The sequence below is a fragment of the Dioscorea cayenensis genome, chromosome 21, assembly GCF_009730915.1.
Source record: "Dioscorea cayenensis subsp. rotundata cultivar TDr96_F1 chromosome 21, TDr96_F1_v2_PseudoChromosome.rev07_lg8_w22 25.fasta, whole genome shotgun sequence".
Classification (NCBI taxonomy): Eukaryota; Viridiplantae; Streptophyta; class Magnoliopsida; order Dioscoreales; family Dioscoreaceae; genus Dioscorea; species Dioscorea cayenensis.
In genome coordinates, this window is record NC_052491.1 from 2,179,042 (window position 1) to 2,188,012 (window position 8,971).

The 8,971-nt window shown below is 43.6% G+C and overlaps 1 non-coding gene across 1 annotated transcript; it reads left to right on the forward strand.

Annotated features, from left to right (window-relative positions):
* Positions 1–6,382: 6,382 nt before the first annotated feature.
* Positions 6,383–6,489, forward strand: LOC120252653. Its single transcript, XR_005534110.1, has one exon. It is a non-coding gene; the product is annotated as a small nucleolar RNA R71 (small nucleolar RNA).
* The last annotated feature ends 2,482 nt before the right edge of the window (positions 6,490–8,971 follow it).

Below are 8,971 nucleotides of genomic sequence, written 5' to 3' on the forward strand. Positions count from 1 at the left end.
AATTTCCACACGCCCGTGTGGATTCTCTGTTTTGTTATTTTCTCGGCCGGCTGTAAACAGTGCTGATACAGTATTTTTCCTACAATATTTTCTATAATACCCTACTACGGTACCGGCCTGAAATACTCCCGAATCTATACTTTCATCGAGGTAATGCAAACTAGCACACATTTACGTCATGGATCGCCTTGCTTCCTTAATAACGGACATGTTGGTAGAGATCTTGTTCTATATGCACAAGTCGGAATACTTGAATGTGACTGCCCTTGTGCCTCTCCAAATAGTTGTGCTAACTCGAGTACGAGGAGGTTGGCACACATTCCTGCATCTGAAACCTAACCTATGTCTTCGCGTTTAAACCTTAGCAAGATTTCCTCCAAATTAGTGCATTATGACCCACATTGGCTTCATTCTCTCATAATCGGCCTCACAACCCTACCTGCGTGAAAGTAACATAAATATACCCATATTAGCGTTAAAACCAGAGAAAAGTAATGCTCAACACAAGGAAAGAACACTTCGCATTCTTATCACACAAGCACTTATTAAACTCCCCCACACTTAAGCTTTTGCTTGTGCTCAAGCAAAGATTAAAACATTATCTGCATAGATGAAGGAAACATTGGAAGTGCTTGGCCTTAGGTTCACCAAAGCATACAAAGAGCGCATTCTACAAGTAAGGGAAATTTTAAAACTAAATAAGAAAAATCAATGCTCTAGCTAAAAACTTGAATAAAAAATGACAACAAACCCGAAATTGTGTAAGTGTGTGAACTCACTCAAAACAACCCAAAGTATACTCCTTACTGTTCTAAGTACAAGGGACTTATTTATTTACAAAAAGTAACAAAAATTTCAAAAATGGTAGTAGCTTCACACATCCTGTAAGGTAGCCCTTAACTAGTATCTGACTTATGAGAGTAGCTTCATACTTCATAGGTGGTAGCTCTTTCCACCCAACAAGCACAAATAAACAATAAAACTATTTTGTTCCTGCTTTTCATTTTTTTCATTTTTTTTCATAATTAACACAAGAAACAACTATAAGTAGTCCCTTATACATCAAACATGAGTTTCCAAAAGAGTTCAAAGAGTGAGTAGTGCAACAAGTGTCAATCGGGCAAAAATTTCTAGAAATTCAAACAAAAATTAGAGCATGAAAACATTCAATGTTAAAAATTCTCCTAAACTCAAGAATACAATCAATGCAACTAAGGTGAACCGCCATTGGCTATGTGAGCATGTATATCAATCAAAACTACTATAAAAGAGATGTGTGCACTATGAAACTTCCCCCCCCCCTCACACTTAAGTTGTACATTGTCCCTAATGTACACATGCAAGCTCATTCATAATGTAAATCAATTAAATTCAGATGTGGGAGAAGCAATCAAAACAATACTCCCCCTAACTCCTAGTGTTGCATTTGATGGAGCTAAGTCCTTGGGAGTGTTGTTCCAACAAAGTTGTGAAGATCACACGCCAAGTGCCGAAACACCTTGGCCAGTGCCCATGGCAAAAGTCTCAATTCCCCATGATGACAAGAACATCTACACGCATACACGAGGGGGTTCAGTGAAGCTCAATAAAAACAAACATAACTCGAGTATATAAAAGATGAAGCAATGAATACAACTCGAGACAGCGAAATAAAAGATAAAGTCAGAAGGGGATTCCTTTCTGAGTGTACAAGTCCAAAATAAAATGCCGAAGTAAAATATGAGGAAAATAAAATCAAGTGTCTATGTCATCCTCTGGCTCTGCTGCTACTGCTGAAGTACATGGTGGGTCAACTGGTGCCGGAATAGGGGATGGAGGTGTCGGAAAAGCCGGGGGACTTCTCGCCCGCAGGACAAATGACGAGTCGACGTCTCACTCTAAGATCTGCTGTAATGTGTCGAAACGTGCCATGGACTCCGTATACTGTACGGCCAGCGCAACCCTAATATCTGAAATCTCAGCTTGGGCCTCTGCTGCCTCTGTCCGTATCACCCCCACAGCACTCTCGAGCCTCTCAAAGCAATCCTGGGCTCGAGATGATGAAAATATGCGCACTGGGGGTGGGTCATCTGTCACCGGAGGTGCCTCGATCTCCATAGGTGCTGACAGAGGCTCGGGGGCAGGCTGGGAAGCCTCGGCATCATCACCCTCCTCCTCGGCTATCTTTGGGGCCGGTAGAACCAGAGCATAAACGCCCGTCTGAACCCTATGGACCATGCCCATCAATCTTATCATCTCCAGGCTCAGGGGTGCAGGTATACTCGTCTTCTCAGCCTCGTGAATCGCGCCCAAGAGACCCATACCCAGAGCTAATCTCGTAATGTATGGACTCGAGAAGATCACTCCCAATCTGGCATACTAGCCCTGATGTCGAATGTACTCAGCGACGATATGCCCTAGATGGATCGGTATGCGCTGCATCATCAAATAGAAGTACAGAAGCTCCTGCAGGCTCAGAACGGTAGTGCTATCACCACGGCCATTCATCGACCTGCTCATGATGGCATATAGATATTGATATGCAGGTCGGGAAAGACACGTGGCCTTGGACACACCCGGCTCATACTAGCCCTCACCATATAATGCTCTGTAAGCTCTCTGCGGGGTCAAGGCTCTAGGATAATCTGTCGGTAACTGAGAATACACCTCAGTGTCTGTAAATACCTCCTCGTACAAGCTGAGTCGAACTGAAAACTGAGTGGTACTCAGACTATAGTGATGTCCAAGTGCTCTGAACTGAACTACATCAAGGTCGTCGAATCTCGCATAGGATCTGTCAAACTTGAATGACGCCAGAACCACCAGTGTAAGCTCCAGGATGGCTGGCTCTCTAACTGACAATAACTGTCTCTAACCACCCACTGAAACGAGATCCTCGACCTCATCAGCGAATTCATCCCCCTATTGTAAATCTCTCAATATACTCGTGTCCAAGAACCGAGTCTGGCCGAACCGAAGTCTCGGCAGACGCTTAAAATGAGCCTGATGCTCGGGGATAGTGAATCTCATGCTCTCGGACTTAGGAGACGACTCTCGCAGTCGCTTATCAGCTTGCTTCTTTGACCTAGGTGCCATAATCTTCAAAATTAAAAAGAAAATCGATCAAACAAGTTAATTAAGCATAGCTGCAGAAATCCACACGATCGTGCGGAATTTCCGCACGCCCGTGTAGATCCACGGGTCGTGAATAAACGCACGGCCACGCCTCAAACTCCACAAATGCACCATTGTAATGCTTCTCCTTCGTTCTAAATATAAATAATCATTCTAATTAAAGAAACAAAGCATTATTAACTAGTTTCATCGATGAAAATCATGAATTTGCGAAGGAAATCAAAGATAGGGCTTACCGTCGAGTTGAGATGAGAAAGCTTTGAAAACGGTTGGAAAACCAAGCAAAATCCTTCCAAATTGGCGATACGAGGTCGGGAAACAATATAGGAGTGCTCTCAGATAAATGGAGGATATGAGGGTGAAGAGAAACGATAATCCTTTTAAAAGGACTCGCGCCTATTGGTGTTTTGTATATTTGCACGGGCGTGCGGAAATTACCCACACCTGTGCATCTCCACAGGAAAGCCTAACTAGGGTAGATGCACGCCCCTGTGCGCTCTTGGGAAAGCACTCATTGCCTCTGAACGCAAATACACGGGTGTGTGGGAAATACCCACGCCCGTGCGCCCGACCCACAGGGGCAGCCGCACGCCACTGTGGCTGCTTTGGACATTCGAGAAAAATTACTAAGTGTTCCGCACACCCATGTGAAAATTCCGCGCTGGCGTGGACAATGACAGGCCCAACTCACAGGGGTAAGTGCACGCCCCTGTGACTTCTCGGGATGGAGAGAGCTCCTCTGCAAAGATTCGCTCGGGCGTGCAGAACTTACCCACGCCCGTGCGATTTTCACAAGGTCGCCCACAGGGGCGAGTCCATGCCCCTGTGTGCTTTCGGGATAATCTGCCAATCTCTGCAGGAATTCACAAGCCCGTGCGGAAATTACACACGGGCGTGCGAGAATCGCATAGTCATTCACAGGTGCGAGTCCATGCCCCTGTGCCTTCTCTGGATGAGCTTGCAATGCAAATTTACGGGCGTGCGGAAATTCCACACGCCCGTATATTTTCTCTGGATGCCTTAGAAAACTCTGCAGGCTCTGCAAAAAATTTTTGAACATGTTTACACACTCAGAGCCTGCCCTAATATGCAAATTTTACCAGTGAAAAACATGAGAAATAGCTCAAACGACCCAACTTCGCTAAATCCATGTGAAAACACACGATGACAATTCAAAAACCACAATAAAATCGCAGCACAAGTATATAAAAATCAAGACACCAACACTCAACACTTTATTCATGTACAGACTAAACTACTAAACTAAGAAAATAGTAAACACTTGGGTTGCCTCCTAAGAAGTGCTTGTTTAACGTCACTTAGCTTGACGTACCTTGTCTTACCTCACGGGAGCTCATAGATGAAAGTCGCCCTCTTACCCATGGCTTGGAAGCACGATGAGCAAAATTTCTTGAGGGTAGAGGGTGAATTATCGGGCTTGGGACCGCCTAACAATGGTTCATCCAACTTCTTCGGTTCACGCATGTCTCCAACAGCCTTGGAGCGTTTCCGGTGGCGTCTCCTAGCCCTCTTCAATTTTCGGAGCACCTTCTTCAAGATCCCCGGGATAGATTGTAGTTCTTCCGTTGAACCAAGCATCATTACTTCTTCATTGTCCTCATCTTGGTCGAACAGACCCTCATACGGGTCTGGATTGAACATTTCCTGTATGTATTTATCAACAATGTTATCAGTAGTGTCTAGAAAATACAAAGTATCATCGAAATCAAGAGAATACCGCATGGCTTCAGCAAGGCGGTATGTGAGCTAGTCATCTCCAACTCGTAAAGTTAGCTCTCCGCCGTCCATGTCAATCAAGGATTTGGAAGTCCGCAAAAATGGCCTCCCAAGTATCAAGGGTACATCCTCATCCTCATCGACGTCTAGCACTACAAAGTCTATAGGAAATATATACTTGTCTACCTTGACAAGCACATCTTCGATGATACCCCTCGGATGTCTCACCGTTTGGTCCGCCAATTGTAAAGTCATCCAAGTAGGCCTAGGCTCGCCCAAGCCTAGCTTTTAAAAGAAGGTGTACGGTATAATGTTGATACTGGCCCCTGAGTCCGCCAATGCTATTTCTTCACCTAGATTGCCAATATTACACGGAATGATGAAGCTTCCTGGGTCTTTCTTCTTGTTCGGCATGTTTTTTTACAAAACCGCCGAGCAAGATGCATCTAAAATCACTGAAGCACTCTTCTCTAACTTCCTCTTATTGGTCAACAAGTCTTTCAAGAATTTTGCATACTTAGGCATTTGGGCCAATGCCTCAACAAAAGGAATATTGATGTGGAGTTGTTTGAACAAACTCAGGAACTTCTTGTACTGTTCATCCCCTTGGTCATTCTTCAATCTAGAGGGATAAGGGATTCTTGGCTTCATAGGTGGGGATGCCACCTCCTTCTCTTTACTTGCTCCCTTCTTAACCTTTATAACCTCGGGTACGTGTTCATTGGGCTTCTTACTCAGAAGCTTACCCTCAACCTCACGACCACTTCTCAAAGTGATCGCCTTCACATGCTCTCTAGGATTGGTCTCGGTGTTACTCGGCAAGCTTCCTTGTGGCCTTTCCGATAAGGACTTCGCAATCTGCCCTACTTGATTTTCAAGATTATGCAAAGAGGCAGTGTGGTTGCGAAGTGTAGCCTTAACTGATTGGAACCTTGTATCAGATGATTGCACAAACCTAGTTAAGGCCTTCTCCAAATCATTCATTCGGGTCTCCAAACCTGAAACTCGGTTCTCCATGTTTGGGGCTTGTTATTGGAAACCCCGTGGTCCTATGCCCTTTTATGGACCTTGGTTGCTCCACGAGAAATTGGGATGATTCTTCCAACCCGGATTGTAGGTATTGTTGTATGGGTTTTCTTGATTCCTCATGCCATTACCCACAAAATCGACATTCTCAACCGAAGATGCATCACTAATAGAGATCGGGCAATCGGAGGGAGCATGTCCTCCACCACACCCGGTGCAAGTAGTCACGGCCGCCACTCTATTTGAAGTTAGGAGATCTAACTTCTTACTCAATGATTCCACTTGAGCTGCCAATGAGGTTACTGCATCTATCTTATAGAGACCGGCCACTTTTTTTTTCTCCCTAGCATTCCATTGGTAGTTGTTTAACCCCATTTTTTCAATTAATTGACGAGCTTCACCAGGGGTCTTGCTACCTAAGGTACCTCCTACTGCCGCATCCAAGAGTTGCCTTGTACTCGGATTCAGACCGTTGTAAAAGGTCTGAACAATCATCCACTCTGGGAATCCATGTTGCGGGCACTTTCTCAGGAGCTCTTTGAACCTTTTAGACATCTCAAATAGAGACTCCAATTCTAACTGTACAAAGGACGAGATCTTATTCCTAAGTTTTGAGGATTTTCCGGGAGGAAAATATCGGACAAGAAAAGCTTCTACTATCTCCCAGATGAGTGGGTATCGTATCCATAGAGAGTAGGGAATAAAGACACTTAAGTTGTTTCTTAACTAATATGGAAGATGAATAGTGATAAGTGTGACAAAATATGAAATAACGAAAATAAAAACAACAAGATAGAGGGTACAAGTAAAGGAGAAGGTATGGCAATCGATAAAGATGGGGTACCCGGATATTGATCCGCCCAGGACAATCGTTTCAAGTGCAAGAACCCTCTATTATACTTCCTAATTGATGCAACAATGAGTCGTGGAAATCCTTGATTACATGATCCCAAATCTAAGGTCAACCATTCCTAACTCTATACATGTCCCGGAGGAGAGATGAATAACCGCTCAACCTCGCACTCACATAGAATTGCAATGAGCTCTAGGGATTCCAAGTGATAAACCTATTCGTATGTATAGACCTAACCCTTTGGTCCAGGTGGAAGATCCCTAGCCACAATTAAGCCCTAGGTGCTAAAATCACTTCAACATTTCACTCCGTTGCACTCGCAACTAAGCCCCAGCGGAAGGTCATCTCTTAGCCCATTCACTCTACTATGGCCGCAAAGAACTCTTGGAACGAGGAGGTAGGATAGATCACACCGGAGGGGAAAGGAGACGGTCCGCTACCTCTCGACTCACCCTCTCAACCCTCTCTAATCTAGCTTTGTCTAACTCTCATGTTGTGTCACTCACTCACAAGAGTTACCAAGAAGAACTCTCAACCCTAGTGTCACTCTAGGGGAGTATTTATATAATCAAGTCTCCAAGATAGGAACTCACAATAAACATCAATTAATTGAAAGCATAATAAAGAGGTTCAATGAAACGAATACATCCTTGGGTTCACAGATACCCAAGTACCCACTAGGGGTTTAGCTCTCCATGGAGGTAGATACAATCAATGAAATCGAATGTAAAAACAAAGCATCCATAAAAAACCCCCTCATTAGTTATGGCGATGGTCTTATGGAGAGTCCTCTACTCGTCGCAAGGGTCCTTTATCCGTCCTAGAATACACCTCATCGGATCGGTGCCGACGAAAGCTCTTCCACTAACTTTCTTCCAAATAGCGTGCGATGTCGGAGCTGTTGAACCTCTCCAAAGCCCAAGCCAATACCTCTCAAAACCCTAGCCGTAGCCCTATCTGAAGTTAGTGAAAAGATGGAGAAAAGAATGCTTAAATCGGGGTTGAAATCGGCTTTTAAAGGGCTGAAATCGGGAATCCACAAGCCCATATAGGCGCCCCTGTGGATTTTTCACACGGGCGTGTGAAATTTCCACATGCCCGTGTGGATTCTCTGTTTTGCTGTTTTCTCGGCCGGCTGTAAATAATGCTGCTGTAGTAATTTTGCTATAGTATTTTCTACAATACCCTGCTACAGTACCAGCTTGAAATACTCCTGAATCCATACTTTCATCGAGGTAATGCAAACAAGCACACATTTACATCGTAGATCGCCTTGCTTCTTTAATAACGGACATGTTGGTAGAGATCTTGGTCTATATGCACAAGTCGGAATGCTTGAATGTGAATGCTCTTGTGCCCCTCCAAATAGTTGTGCTAACTTGAGTACGAGGAGGTTGGCACACATTCTTGCATCTGGAACTAGACCTATGTCTTCGCATTTGAACCTTAGCAAGATTTCCTCCAAATTAGTGCATTACGACCCACATTGGCTTCTTTCTCTCATAATCGGCCTTACAATCCTACCTGCATGAAAGTAACATAAATACAACCCATATTAGCGTTAAAACCCGAGAAAAGTAATACTCAACACAAGGAAAGAATGCTTCGCATTCTTATTGCACAAGCACTTATCACTTCACGTTTATACAATCCAAGACTTCATCAACAAATGCATCCATGATCTACTTTTAGTTTCTTTCTTCTCTCCACAACCCTAAATGCACAAAGGAATACATATACACATGAATAAGTGATAAAATATAAGAAAAGTAATGTTCAATATAAGAAAAAAATACTTCATATTACTTGTACACAAACACTTATCAGGTGTGCTTTTCGGCCGTGCACTTTACTTCTCGGGGAATTATTAATTTGATGCAAACCCTAAATTTGTCTATGAAAAGCATGACCATTAAGCACGGCCCAAACACAGGTGTGTGACAACGCCCTTTTGCATGTGTACCCCGGTGAGTGGGTAGTCAAATCTACAGAGAATAGTGATTAGAAACACAAAGATTGCTATTTAACTAGAACGGAAATAAATTAATAGTGATATGAATAAGAATCAATGCAAATAGAAATAAGAAAAGAAGAAAGAGGCACAAATAAAAGATAGGAGAGGCAATCGACGATAAATGGGACTATTGTTTCAAGTGCAAGACCAATCATTATGTTTCCTAACTAATGTCTAATGAGTCGTGGAGATCCTTAAACACACGGTCCCAAAACTTAAGGTCAATC